Below are 16,211 nucleotides of genomic sequence, written 5' to 3'. Positions count from 1 at the left end.
TCTGTGTTAAACTCACCACAAAAAGTGATTGGGTAAACACAGTCTACCTGAAAATAGGTATTGGTTTTAAACTAAAAATATTTTATTTCTGTTTTTCTAAGATCAATTATTAATAATGCTGCAGCTTCCTATCCTCTTAAACAGAGAGAAAGCAGAAGTCAAAAGCTATGAAAAAGCAACATTTACACTTTTTGAGCATGAAAAAGTAAAAGGCTCCTTCTTTTACTGACTGGCCTGTATTATGATTATGTTCACGATTGATACATTAAACCTGTTCACAGGCATTGTAGAAGTAGCCATTATTTATAGAGTTTTGATCCTAAAAAGTCATTACTTTATGCTTTATTGAAGATGCTTTAGTTCAAAATTGTCTTATAAAACTTTTTTATGAACTCATAAAAGAGCAGTAAAAACATTCCTCTCAGTATAACCTGCTAAACTGAAAAAAATTCTTAAAGCAAAAATAATTTTTAAGGTTTGAGTTAGAGAAAAAACAAACAAAACAAAAACAAAACCAAGAAAACTTTTATGCATAGGACTATGCTGGAACATTCTATGTTTCCAGGATATAAGGCACCCAAAAGGTAGGCAACACTGCATATGCACTTTTCCTAAAAATTTCAAGGAGATAATTCAAGGCTTAATAACATAATTTAATGTTCTCAAAGACATTCCTAATCTCTATTTTACCTATCTTATTACTTATTAGCATTTCACAAAATAAATTATACTCCATCTTTGCCCAGGTTTGGGGTTGTCGTTTGACAGTGTAATTCCACCATTCTCCTTTTTTTCTATTTTTTAAGAAAAAAAAAGACATTTGCTGCCAAAGGATTTTCCTAATTCCTCCTTTTTCCACATAAATCCTTTTCTTACATGTCTGGGAATTACTATCAGTATAGGTTTACCTCTGAATAGGGACATTGATGATGGTAGTAATAGCAAGAATAATGAGTAAAAGGCTAATGAGAGGAAGAATCACTACCCAGAGAGTATTTCACAGTTTGAAAATATTGTTCAGATGTTGAACTAGTTCCACCTTCAGAATAAATTTTTCTTTTTCACTGTTATTACATCAGGGAGCTTTATCCCTGATGAGATATTTTTATGTCTTAGTTAATAAAGCTTCATGGCTCTCCTTTCAGGTATCTATAGTAACTTCTCCTTCCCACAGACATAAATCATCTCCAGCTTTATCTCCCCTTTTATTTACATTGGCAGGAACACTTGTTTTGTAATTTTGCAGCATCTGAGCGTTAGATACAAAGTTGTTCCTACAAAGAACTTGCATTTTTTTTCTTGGCTCTCCCGTACCACTTGTGTTTTAAGAACAGTGGATGAAGAGGCATCAAGGGGACAGAGAAGGGGGGGTTTACAGCTTTATGTGTAATTTAAGACCTTTGCAATGCTGCAGCAACCATAGCCTCCAAAAGGACAGAGATATGAAGGGACAGGAGCATCTTCCCCATGAGAGGCTGAGAGAGCTGGAACAGATCAGCCTGGAGGAGAAAAGGCTCAGGGGACCTTATCAATATCTAATGGAGCAAAGGAGACAGACACAGATTCTTCTCATTGGTGCCCAGTGACAGGCCAAGAGGCAAGGGGCACAAACTGAAATCCAGACAGTTCCTTCTGAAACATAACAAAAATCTGTTCTGCTGTGAGAGGGATCAAACACTGGCACAGATTTTCTGGTCAGTTAGTAGGGTCTCCATCCTTGGAGATATTCAAAACCCAACAGGACAAGGTCCAGTCTGCTCTAGCTGACTCTGCTTGAACAAGAGATTGGACTAGGCAATCTTCAGAGGTGCCCACCAGCCTCAGCTACTCTGTGATTCTGACATTCCATGGAAGAAAACACTACCCAGGCCACAAATATTTTGCAGAGATGCCCCCGCAGACCTTTTGGCTTTGTCAGTTCTCAGTGCTGATGGGATGAGAGCAGGTGCAGAAGTCTTTTTTCTTTCCTGATCATGGTTTCCTGGCTGCTTCCCCCCAGAGATAAGTAACTGAATCTCCATTCTGTAAGTTCTTATGCCTGTGATAAACTATCAGAGGAGATACTCACTTAAAACCAGCAGTGCCACTGATGCGGTTAGAGCTCAAACATACACAAAACATGTCTGGAATATAAGATCTCTAAACAGCTTTTTCTTTTGAGTCCTGTTGGTGTTTTTGGTGGTAGAGCTCTCGACCACTGGAATGCAGAAATTACCATCTCACTTCACTGCTCAGCAGCTGTCAGATGACGATAGCACCACCACTCCAGGGAATTCAGCATCACTGCAAGCTTCTGTAACTTCAGCTCTTTGGAAGCTTTGAGTTTCAGGCCAGCCATAAATCTCCAGTCAAACAATCACCATCAGGTGCTGAAGAAACAGGAGAAGGTTTCAAAGGCCCTCTGGTGCCAGGGCACCCGGCACACTGAAAGGAAGGGAGAATGCAGAAAAGCTCAGGGCTTCCTGACATTATTTTAAAAAGCCGTTCAACTGTCAAGCATGAGAGAAGTACGGTATTGTAGCAGCCAGCACTCTCAACTCGCAGGGGAAAGAATACCTCAGTGCTTCATTACATCTCCAGATATACCACTAGCTGAGCCCCCACTAAAATACCTGCCATTCTTAATTTAGTCCTTCAAGCAATCAAAACTGAAAATGATGCAAAAGATTCTTTTTTTTTTAAAAAAAAAAGGGAGGAAAAAAAAGGGTCCATTCATCTATAAAATCATTGATTGTTTCTTTCTGGTTATTAAGTAAAAAGTAACATAAAGTGTTGCAATTGTATGTTAAACATTTTTGGGGATTCATTATAAATGAACTTCCATGAGAGCATCAGATGATTTTATGATCACCAGATGCCTAAGCAGTGGCTGGAAGCAGTTAACACATCCTACGTGTTGCAGCATTTCAGTACCTTCAGGTACATCAAATAGGAACTGGATCTGGTATTTCATATACCTCAGATAGTCATATCTCAGTTACTGAGCTCTATGGTAAAGGAAGTAAAATATAACCTAAGGAAATTCTGTGGAATGTCAGTCTGGGAACAAGGAAGACTTCTCCAACCACAGTCCTTTGAGTGGTAGTAGTCCTCTTAAATACTACTCATAGGTTTAGTTTCATTTTGGGTGGCAGGGAAAGCTAGATTGCAGACTTTTTCAATATACCACAAAAACCGTATGCTAAAAAAAATATGTTTGGGGTACTAGCCAAGGTCAGATAATAAATTATGGGAAAAATTAAATATAGTGCCCAAATGCAATCCATTTTAGTTACTGGTTCACAAAGGAAGGCTGGCTGGAGGCATGCAGAATTCCCATTATCAGACCACTGGATCATTCTTGGTCTTGTGTGTCACCTCCAGGGAAGATTTAGGCAGAGTAAAGACAGTGCAGTCAGTATTTAACCCATTTAGCTTTGCATGCAGATGGATACAAATATCCCTTTATTATGCCACTTCTCTTAATTGTCATCATATCTGATCACTGGACAACTTGTGGAAGCTAAACTAAAAGGATGAAAGGACTTTTAACTAGCTTTCTTTAACCTAAAAATTTATCCTTTACAGAAAATGAATAACATGCAAGAAGAGTCATGCCAATTGCCAACAAAAATATGTCTTATTTTTCCCCTACAGCTGCAAGCTCTAGCAGAATTTCTTGCATGAAAAAATGTCAGTTTTAAGTTCCAGAACTAGAAAAAATTACTGATTTGGTCCATCTCCTTCAGAGATCATTGCTCTCCTGTTGTAAGGGATTTTCAGAAACAAAAATTATTGTTAGGATGTAACTAAGTCAGTATATTCTCCCTGAAAAGGGAGAAGTCATCAGCTGCTATTTGAGAATTTAAACAACCCATCAACTAAGTTGCTTTATTTGCAGTTTTCAGCTTTCCTTCAGCCACTTGCTGCTAACAATCCTGTAAATGTTTGGCATATGTTTGACACTATTAAAAAAAATTTTTTTAAGAAACCCCTCCACTGAAATATTCCTCTTGATGGTTTATGAATTATTCATTCGTTAAATTGTGACACCCGTATTTAACTGCAAATCCCAAATTAATTGGAAGAACTCCACAATGGTGCTTGTTTTTCTGCTGGGCTGCTTAGCAGTGACGTTAAACTAACTCAGAAGCTTCTTTAAAGGGATCATGACCTGCTTCCAACATCAAAACAATGGAGTAAAAACAAAAGCAGCCTGATAGCTGTATGACACTAAGAGTTAAGCCACTGTTAGAATTAAAATTGTGGACTCCAGTTCTCCAGGCAATCACACACGTGTTCTACTTTAAACGTGCCAGTAGTGCTATTGACTTGCATCACTTAGAGGTACTGAAATATTGTACACATGCTTGAGAGAAATTCTTACCGAGCTTTTTCCTTAAGAACGTGTCCACCCATTTCTACTGACACTCACGGATCAAAATCTGGGCAAATAAGGATGGGAGGTATTGCTAAAAATCCTCACTGCCAGCTGAAAGCAGTGAACACCCACTGCAAAACTTCAATTCTGTTACAGTAGACAGGAGCATCTGCTTTCAAAACGAGCTTTTCTGCCCACAAAGGCTACAGAGATGAGTAAAGAATACCCCAGACTTTTTGTTCCACATGCACTTTCTATTATTTATGATCCTAATTCGTTGTGATGTGTCATGTTAATGCAAGGGTATTACTTTCTCTGTGTATAATAGAATCATAAATATTTGTATATAAATTTATATATGTTATACATCTTGTAGGTAGAGGCTTATACTTTCTTAGGTCAAAATGGCACACACATGACCTCTATTTTTTTTTTTTTCAAGGTAATATGAAAATATTGGGCAATTTAACTGACTGAAACAATCTCAGTCATGTCCAATTGAATGGCTGCCCACCTCTTCATGTGGAAATAAAAGCTTTTGTTAAAGTACAGATGAATTACTTTACTTAAACCCTGTGAGAAAAAAAAAAAAAAAGTGTATTTTAGCTGTGCATTTGTTTATTAGATCCAGATGTACATTAACTGTCCATAGTCAGTTTTACTAATAAATCATGCCTGAAGGATTTTGTTTTGCAAGATGGCAAGAGAAGAGTGCTGTTGTTTGTTTTGTTGTTGTTGTTGTTTTCTATCACTGTTGATTTATTTGTTTTGTTTTGTTTTCCATTTAGGACCTCCTGACAACAGTGGTACAATATTTGAGCCGCTTTTAGAACAGAAGTGTGAGCTGTACCAAGAGCCACAGCTGAAACGTCGGCAGCATACAGAACAGAATGTGCAGACCTTGTGCAAGGGAGGACTAAAAATAGATAAAAACCAATTCCATACATGGCTCTGCTGTTTTGTTAACACCTACCTAGTAACTGAGACAAAAATGTACTTATGTGTGTTCCTCAGTGCACATGCAAAAGCAGCAGCTTCCCAGCCTGCCTGCAGCTGCATTTGGTAGAAAACCCAAATGTCATCAACTCCTCACTCTTATCCCCTATGCAAGATGAGCCCTTCCAAAGCTCTGCATTTTTCATAGCTTTCCTATAAAGGGAACTCACCTATCCTGCTGTCCCACATAAACCCCAAACAAGATTAGTTATGTTGTCTGAGCCATTTGTACATGGAAATACACACTCATTCTGCTTCCTAAAAATGTTAAGGATGCAAGGAATATTATCTCCTGCAAAGTGCTTAAGTGCCTGTTTCAGGGAATTTGCAGTCCTTGTGATAGCAAGAGAGAAGGCTCTGTGACATCTTGCAGAGCTGGGCTTTATGTCATTCTGTTGTAACCTATCTTGTCTTTTCAATGATAAACTTTCTCAGAGGATGGAGTGGGCTTTTCACAGAGAAACACACACACAAAGCCCCTTATGTTTACAGCATTTTTTACATGTATAGCAACATTCCGCAAACATCATGTGGTTATACAGAGTACTTCTTACCCAAGTTTATTAAATAAAACCTGACATTTGAGATGCTTAGAAGGTATTACTCCTATTTTGAAACAGACAACAGTGATTTTTCCTAATATACACAATTTTTATGACAACCACTTGTGCTCTAACTGAATTATGGTCCAGAGCTAAAGTCATAATTTTATTGAAACCTTCTCCTGCCCTGGAAACATACTTTTTCTGAACATTTTGTGATGTATTTACAGCTTTGGAGGTATTTGTTTTCCTCCTCTTTGACTGCTCTTTCAGGCAGACTGTCAGTTTTTCACTCTCTTGCCTCTGTTCTACTGGCACCAGAAATTAATAGGCCACTTAATGAACATGATATATATGGAAGACAATGACTATGACAACAGTTTCTACTGCCCTGCATTTCTCAGCTCCCAAGATTCTTCCTTCACACATGCTGTGTAAAGACTGTTGGGAGTATGGAAGCAAAATCTGAGCAAAGGTGCTTTATTTCTCATTTTCCTTTGTTGAAGGCCTTTATACTTGGACACAACTAATTCCCTTGCATTAAACTGATTTTTACCAGCAGCATTTGGCTGCATTGCTGCCATGACATAATGTGAAACTCTGCTTCTAGAGCTGAAATTCGTCCTCATAATCACGAGTAAAATCTAAGCAGCATCAGCAATGCTGAAGATCTGCATGATCTGTGTAGATCCTGGATGCCCTTGCTTGAATCAGCCATGCCATGCTCACACTGGAAAAAGCCAAAACCTGCCATCAAGTGGACTGCTTCATGTACAGAACAGTTGAGGTTTTCCTGTTGATGAGAAAGATGAGTTTTCAGTAAGAGTGGCTCATGTTTCATCATTTTTAATGAGAAACATTAAAACTAAAGAGAACATGAGAGGATAGAGCTGCTTTAGACATAATTTAGGAGCTTTGGTATGGCATAAATTATGGCACATTCAAGTAGTCCGAGGATTAAAGGTTTAATCCAGAATTGCCATAGGACCTGGCCTCACTCCTCTCCGTGACTCTCCTGACAGGATGATGAACTTCCTGAGGAGGAAAATCTCTTCTGAAGGCAGCCTTACAAAAGCCAAATCTTCCCAGAGAGTCATCTCATGACTTCTGCATTGCCATTTTTACAAAGCCCATCACACTGGGGGTTAATGGTGAACAAAGTCTTTGCACACAAGCAGCTGTGAGAGAAAGGGAGCTGAGCTGGTTAAACTACAAGTACACCTTGCAGAAAGCGAGCAGCATAACTGCAGCCTGCTTTTTTATTTTAAAAAAAAAAAGCAAACCCCACAAAACTTTTAAAAAGTTATTGTCATCCAGGTCAATGGGAAATTAAACATATTGCAGAAAGTAAAAGAGTCTGCTTTGCATAAGTTGGCTAAGGATGGAGATAATAAGAATACAGAGATATTTTCTGATAGAAAATTCTTCAGTTTTATCTTTTCCTGAGCTCTTTGATTACAACAGTAAAAAGAAATAAAAGTAAGTATATCCACTCACTGAGATAATTTGAAAACAACTATTTTTCCTGAGAAGTAAAACATCCTTCCAGTACGCATTTGCAGTCCTGTATTTTAGGACTGTTTCACTGGCTTTTCTATAAATAACAGGTGCTGACTATGCCTGCAGCTTGTGTCAAGCACTCAGATAGGTATAGCCATTAACAGTTTCCCAGGTTGCTTAGGAAGCACGGTTGATATGTCAAACAGGACTTGCTGGTTTCACGCTGTAGAAATAAAAACGTGCAGGCAGGGTAAAGAAAACTGAGACTTGCTAGATATCATGTTTGACCCCAACCCTTCTTTTCAAGGCTTTTGACATGTCACTGTTTATCTCTCTACTTCATGCTGCAAGGAAACTTATTTACAGCCTCGTGGCCCTTTGCACCATGTCTCTAAGTACAACATATAAATTTATGTGCATTCCAGGAATCTCTGTGCATCTAGAGAAATCCACACGGAACTTTCCATGCCCTTATTCCATCACATTTTTACATGAGCACATGGCTTTTAGAACAGATCCTGCTCATAATTTGGGGCCCTCCTTCTTCTCTGATCCAGCCATCAGATGGATTTTTCATTAATAGGGCCCTAAGACTTTACACTTGACTTTGGAAAAAGAGCAGGCACCGGTGCCAAGTTTTGAACTTGTGCAGTTATTGCGATGCAGTTTGTTGTGTTACACACATTCAAATACATAATTCTGGGAGAAACCTGTGCCCAGATCCAAAACTGGGCCTCTGTGGGCAGCAGGCTTTACTGAGCACCAGTCCTGGGCACGTTGTTGTGGATAATTGATGGCTCAGGGCTGATATTTCAGTGTGCTGGAAGTGGAAATGCTGGGGCATTTCTCCACCCAAATAAGTAGTGAGTTATGATGCACGCATGCCTTGGCAGAGTGCCTTAGTTTTAGTCATTTAGCACAAAAAAACCCTTCCTTTTTGTCTAAGGTTTCATTCAACTGCCTTCTAGCTCCCTTTATGGTAACATATTCTTACCCATGAACACCCAGCCTTAACAGAAAGGAACATTTCCATATCAGAAATTAATTTCAATTAACTTCATTCGCTGTGATTCAAAGATAGCAGGAAAATGGGGAATACTGCCAAGTGACTATCGCTAACCCCTTGAAATGTCATTACACCTTCCATCACAAGATCTTTGGGCCTCATTAGGAACTCCAGTAAAGCCTATGATCAAGTGCATCACGTGCTCATGAAGCACTGATGGTCATCTTTATCATTAAGTAGGCACTGATACACCTCTGTGGAAACCCTGTCCTCTATAGTCTCAGAGTAACAGACAAATTTTCTGACAGAAGAAACCTGAAATACAGAGAGTTAAGAAACACACAGGAAATCCTTTGACACAGCCAAGATAATTCCTACCTTGCAGTTACCTCGCATTTCTTTCCTCAATGCTAAACTGGTTTTTATAAATGAATTCTACTTGAATAGAGTTAAAAAGCTTTCTCCAGGGTTGATATACCACTTATCTTGGAGGCTGGTCTGTGCAGTGCCTGACGCATGGGACATCATGAGATAAATAAACACATGGATGATAAACTAGGAGGAAGGTCTATATCTCCTATTAGGTACCTAGTAGAGCTGTGCCTGGGTCTTGTGTTGGAACTGGCCATTCTTCTGCAATTATTTTCTGACAAAACCATTCAAACAAACCCTTCTCTCCTCTGCATTTTGAAAAAAGGGCTGAACTGCCACCCATCGAATCTGAAATTGTCAAATCATAAGAGGTTTGGGCATTACACATTAAAACTTGCACCAACCTGTCAGTGCTTTGAAACGCAGCCCCAGAGGGACCATTCCCAGAAGTGAGTCAACATCCTGAATGTCCTTGGAGATGGTAGAGAGCCAACCAATGCTAGCTGTGGTGATGGTTTATTTCACATACACTCCAGAACTTGCCGGCAGCAAGGCCAAAACCATGGACTTGTTTAGTTCAACCTTTATTATCTGTTTATCATTATAAGCAGTTACAAGATATGCATCATTGCAGCATCTGGACACACTTTGCAATGACATGGACTGGAGCTGCATCCACTGGCACTGTTAATAGCACTAAGAATTTGTTGTATTCCCACATTGTTTCTATTGTCTTGTACACAATCTGAAACCCCTGCAAAGAGAGACTTCATCACAAGGAGCTTAAAGGATGGACAAGCAAATTTTTCCAAGTGGTACAACAAGGCATCATTGAGTTTAGCCCTAGTTTTTTGGGGTTTTTTTCAGACTTTTAGCATTAATAAAAGCACAGTTCATACTAATGAATTTACTCTGTGAAGACCAAGGACAATAATAGACTCAGCCTTTGCATAAAGCTGAGAATGGAACAATTTTTTTAATACTTACACAGCACTGATTCCCCAAAAGAAAACCATATGTCAGGCATCAGGAGTATCTGTCTGTAATGTATATTCTTGTTGAGTAGACACATCTTGATATATGCAACTAATGGATATTTCACTTTACCTCCAGGAATTGCAGTTTATGTTTCTGAGTAACTCCTGAGTTACACATATTCTGAAAACTATGAAATAATACTGCCTGCAGCCATGGCAGTGTGGAGCTCTGAAATCAAATGTCCACTGTTCCTAGATCACTAAGATCTAATTTCATTATTTTATTGAAAACTTACATCAGGACTTCTAGTGTTTTCCAGTGAATATGGTGGATGCTCTACATGAAGCATTTCAGAGAGCTGGTATGGTTGATTCAGGCTGGGAAGGCAAAGCCAAGATGCTGTTCTGTGGTAGAAAGAGAAGTAAAAGAGAAGTAAAAGGGACATGACCAACTGTCAGATTTAAGATTTCAAGGCTGAAGTTAGGCAGCAGAGGTGAAGTCTTTCTGAACATATTTTAAAACTTCTGTTGAAGTGAACAGTTTTATTAGATTTCATTGTTTCATGGTGTGTGATGTCACTAGAAATTTCGGATGTGAGTATAAAGTGATTCCTTTAAATTTAGCGAATAACTTTTTCCTTATGCATTAGCTATTTTTGACTGGATATCATCCTGGACTACACACATTCCTGGACATTCCTACATCCCAGTAAAACATTTGTGCGTTGCAATTTTAAAACCTCACATACAGCAGGATTTCACTGCTAAGGTTCACTTGCTGTCCTTAGAAAGCACTTAAATGTGTTCCCTTTAAATATATTGGTATTTCTCACAACTCCCTTTAAGCCAAAACAAATAGTATCTTTAGATTAAAAAGCAAAACAAGATTCAAACCTTCTGTGGTTTTCCTTAACTCACAAGTATCTAAAAAAAGGATAGTGGAATTAAGCCAATCCATAAGATCTGCTTTTGTCCTGTAAATTTTCCAGCTAATATCATGAATTGCAAATGGAAAGCTGATCTTGGAGGCTGAACATCCTGAAAGAGACAACTAGCAATAAAGTGGAAAAGACAGGCATTATCTGCAAAAATACTGTGTTCAGATTTCCAGGAGTCTGTTCACAAGGAACAAAAGTCTCGAAAACAGGTGATTTGGACCAGCCTGACTCTCTGGGGATATCCAACAGGGCTGGTGTGTCCACCATAGGTTTGCTGTGCCTGTGTGTACAAGGAACAGTCAGTTCTTCCGAGCCCTGGCATCCAGGCATCCCCCACTGCCAGAAAAGGCTCCTGTTGCAATGTGGATTGCATCAAAAGGTCCAAAGTGGGTCTCACCACTGATCTTTCAAGCTGTGAAGCTGCATTTCTCCTCTCTCCATACTATTAGCTCAGATACTAATGATGCACGGAAGTGAATCTGTGCCCCAGGATTCCTCTAATCCTTTACACTGGGGTGTGTTGTAAAAGCAGTGCAGCAATTAATAAATAGAGGTTTGGGGCTGCTTCTTCTGTTAGGTGCAGAAGAAGCTTCCATTTATCTCCTACTGAAAACAAATTCCTAAACACCTGTAGAAGTGTTTGGAGAGACATGGATTATCTCACCTGTTGTACTACTTGTTAGATACAAGGCTTGGGTTTTTGACTTGCTTTTAAAAATAGTAAGAAATAGCTGGTTTTTTCCTTATTTTCATTGCTGCTTGAATCATAGGAAAAAAAAATCACAGGAAATAATTTGTGAAGAAGGTGAGAAGACTGTCCTTTTTAGTACAGCTCTTTTCTCATTGCAGACACATGCAGCTGAACCTCTTCAAACTCTGCTTAAGAAAAAAAAAGGATGTGCATCAGTTATATAAAACTGATATCCACAACAGAAAACCTCATGTGTGCTTAGGACAAATCTTGTCAGTAATGTCTACCTGAGAACAACAGGAAGAAAAGTGAAATGGATGTGAAAAGTCCAAGTGCTTTACATCACATAACATCAACAGACACACACAGGTACTCACACACAAACATGTACAACCACATGAGACTTTCAAAGCACAGTTAAACAAGCATTATTTTGCATAACCTAAGCAAAATTTCTGGATGTATTCTGCTTTCCAGAAATCCAGCTGACTCTGGTATTTTGTTAGTGGGTAGTGACTGCAAGCAGGGGATTTGAGTATATATTTATTTATGTACAACCATGTCATCTGCTGGATGCTTCATTATTTTTCTGGCGAATTGAATTGAATGGAAAGAATAAAATGCATGAATGAATGTATGACCTGTCACTGTTTTATTTTCCTCACGGTGAAAGAAACCAGGCAGTGACACAGAAATCCTCACCCACATCTTGTCAATGTCCTACTTTGGTCTTACTGTTGCCAGTATGTCCCCAGTGCTAACATTTTTCTGAAAAATGGACTAAGCTGAAATAGCTCTTTTCATATTTACGTATTTATAATTTTATAATTTTTATTTTATAATTGCAATCTTTTCTTATAAAACGTACTCTAAGAATTGTTTGTGTGGCTTATTAAAGCCATGTTTTGCTTACAGCATTTTGCAAGAGTTCAAGGTTACACAGTGCATTCCTCTTTCCTCCTTTTTAAGGAGGTGGTGTAATTTGGGGGAAGCAACATAGGCCCCATTTGAAGCCTGGGTTGCTATGGCAAATTCACATTTTGATTCAATGGTATTGTAAATAATAACATGGAATTTTGTGCAAATAGCTAAAATGAAGGTTAAACAAACCTCTCAAATACCCTTAACTTGGGGCAAGATGCTTTTTTTCTGTCAAGCCTCACAATTCCCAAGACCTCTTCCTGTACAGCATCCATGTGCATTTTTAACTACATTTTCACGCTGTTGGTTGTTCTGAACTTCTTGACTCATGGACAGTTTCTGGATAAACAGCACAGGAAGATTCTTTGGCCTTGTTGAAGATGAGTTTTATGAAGAGGAAGGTTCCAGACACCATCCAAAATAGCTGAATACTTTCAGGTACTACCTAATATCTGAGTAGACAGTCAGCTCTCCCTGACACATGATACAGATGAGTGCTGAGGGTTGAAGAAAACTCTCCAAACCCCATCAGCTCCAGTAAAACCTGAGCTGCTATCAACATAGGCAGCCTGATTCATCTCTTTATGGATTTATCAGTCTGGACAAGCACATGGCTCTTTGGTCTTGCCCCCAGTCTGATGTAGCACTGGAGGGGTCTTTGTCTTCCAAACTGAGAGGAGACTTGTGGCGTTTAAAAAACAATTAGCAATAACAAAAGACATATCCCAGGGCACTCACTTATTTGCTCTTCTTGCACCAGAGGTCAGCTTGTTTCAACAAGCATATTTTCTTTGTTTCCTTGTCAATGTTTAGCACATATCAGGGAGAACAATGATGGTTTGCAGAGAGTGTTGTATCCAAAGAATAATGAAAAGATGTGAATTGTGGCAGAGGAAACATCAATATACTCTGAAGAAAGAACAGACCATACTAATTACTATTGCCCTGCCTGCAAGGTAGCAGAGGAGTGGACAAAAATTTGGCTGTGAAAAAATTTGGCTACAGGTCTTCACTGCATTCACCACTGTGGGATCTTATGCTGCTTATGAATTTCTGCTTTTTTATTTAACAGATGAAATGTAGACAAGGAGGAAATATTTTTTTTTCTAAAACACAAAGGTATCAAGTTACCAACAGATTATAGGAATAAAACTGGCAAATCAAATGCAAACAAAATCGACTCTAAATTAGCAGAAAAATGAATTAGCTTATCTAATTTACCCAATTTCCAAAGCTAAGATCACCTCATGCCCTTCTGTGTAGCAGAAGATTGAGACTGAAGGGCTCTTTTCAGGATGCAATGCCAGGAAGCACTAGGCTACACTCTTTGCTCTGTCTGCTTTTCTCTCTTATCTCACTTTTTCTCTGTCTTTTGGGCTCCTATTCCCACCAGGGACCCAGAGCCGCAGGGGCTTTGTCATCCCAAGAGCAGCCTCCTGGGGAAAGCCAGGAGGAATGGGCTGGAGGCAAAGCTCGACCTCCCACCTCCTCCCATCTGGCCGCATCTGAGCTGCCCTGAGATCCTGCTCCTTCACAGAGATTTCCCAGGATAAATAAACAATGCAGATATTGGCAACAGAGCTGCAGAGACGGTGGTAGCTCAGAATTTCTGTCTTTTGGGAATGATGCTATTTTTAGACCTGTGTTTAAGGTATGCCAGAATTAAACATTATATTTAATTTCCATACATCTTGAATGATGTTTTGAAAGCTGCATTTCTAGAGGAATGAAATGTTAAATCAAATTTAAGCTCTCAGTATATTGTCTTCCTACAGTTTTCATTTTCTCTCATATTTTACTCTGCCACAGCTAGCTTGTATCATTTATGGGAATAAAATAAAAAATATATCTTTTTTCAAATAATTGTAACTATTGTAATAGTTTGAAATAATTCAAATAATTTCAGCTGTCATGTGGCATGTGATTTAGATACCATAACTTATAACTTCTCTTTCTTGTTTTTTTTTTAATTAAATTGCAGTTACAGTACCACTTAATGCAAACTGAAATATGAGTTATTTTCAGCCCTTGTTGCAATACTTTAAACATGAAGTAAAGAAACAAAATAAGAAAACCAAATTATCATAATGTTGTCAATCTTCCCAGTACAGATTGCCCTTCAGTCTGGTTTTCCTCCTTATTTTTTCCCAGAAACTTCTGTAGTCCTTCTGGTGTTTGTTTTTTTTTGCTGTCATTCCCAACTGCCAAACAACACAACATCAGTTATGCTGGGGGTGTTTCCCCAACAAAAATTACAAATTACTACTTCCCCTATCCCTCCTGCCCCATGCTTCTAACAACACTGATTTACATAAGGAAAGGAGGAAAACTTTATCTGAGGGAAACTGTCTCTGACCTGAGCATAGCCTCAAGAGAAGAGAATAAAATGTTGGGTCTTTGTCAGCCCTACTGTCTTGGAGCAACCTTTGCTATGAAAGCTCACACCACTACTATTGCTGCAAAAAAAGTTTCTCTTCTTAATATTGTCAAGACCTTTTCTCAAATCTTACTGATTTCAGGCCAACTGCCTTTTCTCTATCAACAGTGGGTTTTAAATCTCTGCAGGTCTGACCACCTGCAGAAGCCACTAGCTGTGGAAGCTGGGAAAAATAACAACAAGTACACTACATTTCCCATGATTTAGTTCCAAAAATCTTGCACATGTGGTTAATTTAAAGTGTGTGTGTATTCTCAGTGGAATCAACAGGAATATGCAGATGACTAAAGGTAAGCAGATGTGTAATTTGTGGGATCCGGGTCTGAAATTAAGACAAGCTTCAAGAAGTGAAAGCTGCAACAGAAGGGGAAATCAAAAATGACAGGAGCAATAAACAGCAATAATATCGTGGAGTCAGCCTAAGACGTGTGTGTGTCATGAGCATCACTACATTGCATTTCAAATTCAAAAAATAAAAGTAACAATGTATTCCAAATCAAAAATAATTTTCTCTTCTTAGAGGGGGATACCTAGAGGCACAGAGTCATAAGGACAGAGTCAAATGAGGAGAAAGCACATTTTTAGAAAGGCTGTTGAAAGATAACCCTTCAAATACCATGCTCACTATACAATACAGAAATAACACCTCAAAATGTTAGAGACCTGCAGCTCCATAACAAAGGTGTTATGAAAGTTGTGTGAGAGATGACCAAACAATCAAGAAGAGGTGAATTTGTCTTTTGAAGCTGAGGACAAGCAGCAAGCTCCTCAAGCACTGCCAATGATGAGCCAGTGTGAGGATTCAGTGGAGAGGTGACCTTAACCAGAGTGATGAGGAGGGAGGACCACGTATGGCAGCTGCATCCGAACGAGCATCAGAGAAGGCAGAGAAGAGGAGGTGACCATTGTCAAAGCCAGAGCAAATAAAGGCATAGGTGAATGTCTCAGCTCTCTCAGCATGAAACTGTCAGACTCAAGACTACTTAAAAAAAAAAAAAATACATCACTGTAAGACTGAGGATGAATATAATAAGAAATCACCAAAATCTTTTCCTTCATTTTGATTGATTGGAAAATTCTTCCTTACCACTCATCTACTTTGCAGTTTCAATCAGTTTCAACCAACATACAATATATATTTTAAGGGAGGATTAAGGCTTTGCCAGAAGGAGAGGACCATAAACAGACTGCAAAATTTATAGTCAAATAGGGAATGAAGGGAGGATTAAAAAAAAAAAAAAAAAGACAACAAGGAGAACTGAAAATGTTGTTAAAATATACCCTGATTCACAGCTTCGTTTTGGATGATGATACTGGCCTGAGTGTTTATATAAACATTCCTGGTAACATGCTGGTGTTTCAGAGCTGATGTTGTACCTCCTGTTGCTTTCTTTACAGCAAAAACTCCTCCTCTCAAATGTCCAATCTCCATGCCTCTCTGGAGCCATCCCTCTGTTATTACACACACAGT

At 38.8% G+C, this 16,211-nt stretch overlaps 1 long non-coding RNA gene across 4 annotated transcripts in view; it reads right to left on the bottom strand.

Moving 5' to 3' along the window:
- Window positions 1-1,254: 1,254 nt before the first annotated feature.
- The window catches only part of LOC108447332, a 51,880-nt gene continuing 36,923 nt past the window's right edge, over window positions 1,255-16,211 (bottom strand). The window contains exons 4-7 of one of the 4 annotated variants that reach the window (XR_001862851.1): window positions 13,042-13,212; window positions 11,356-11,567; window positions 10,050-10,158; window positions 1,255-2,424 (exon numbers count right to left, since the gene is read on the bottom strand). This is a non-coding gene — a long non-coding RNA (uncharacterized LOC108447332). Of the gene's footprint in view, window positions 2,425-4,968; window positions 9,531-10,049; window positions 10,159-11,355; window positions 11,568-13,041; window positions 13,213-16,211 lie in introns of those variants that run through there. The other 3 variants (XR_001862850.1, XR_001862853.1, XR_001862852.1) reach the window with 3 other exon arrangements.

Source organism: Corvus brachyrhynchos, unplaced genomic scaffold (genome assembly GCF_000691975.1).
Source record: "Corvus brachyrhynchos isolate BGI_N302 unplaced genomic scaffold, ASM69197v1 scaffold105, whole genome shotgun sequence".
In the NCBI taxonomy this organism is placed as follows: domain Eukaryota; kingdom Metazoa; phylum Chordata; class Aves; order Passeriformes; family Corvidae; genus Corvus; species Corvus brachyrhynchos.
This window is presented reverse-complemented; position numbering and strand designations above follow the sequence as displayed.